Raw genomic sequence first — 521 nt, 5'->3', positions numbered from 1 at the left:
ATGCTCATGTTTAAATATGTGTGTATATGTATATCTATATACACGCACACACGCACACACACACACACACACACACACATATATATATATATATATACACTCATATATGTATGTATATCGAGAGAGAAAGATAAAGAGGACAGAGAGGGAGAGATAGATAGATAGATATATAAATAGATAGGTAGGTAGAGAGAGAGAAAGAGAGAGAAAGAAACTGGGTGTGATACAAAAGTTCATCCAAAAAATGTAAAGCAATATACGAAAAATAAATGTAAACGTTTAGAAATTTTGCAATAAACTTGTTTAAATTTCCCAAGAGGAAATTAAGAAATTAGTACTCTAAGATTTGTTATATCGTTGAAAGATAATCCATTTATGTAACGACGGAACACATCTGTATTCTAAATCAGGATAAATACTTCCTTATCAGAACTTGATGTGATTCAGACAATCATGTTCATAAAATCACACATATGTACCCCCCCCCATGCGCGCGCATATGTGGTTCCCTCTCCACACGC

The sequence above is a fragment of the Octopus bimaculoides genome, chromosome 3 (genome assembly GCF_001194135.2).
Source record: "Octopus bimaculoides isolate UCB-OBI-ISO-001 chromosome 3, ASM119413v2, whole genome shotgun sequence".
NCBI classification, from domain to species: Eukaryota; Metazoa; Mollusca; class Cephalopoda; order Octopoda; family Octopodidae; genus Octopus; species Octopus bimaculoides.
This window is presented reverse-complemented; position numbering follows the sequence as displayed.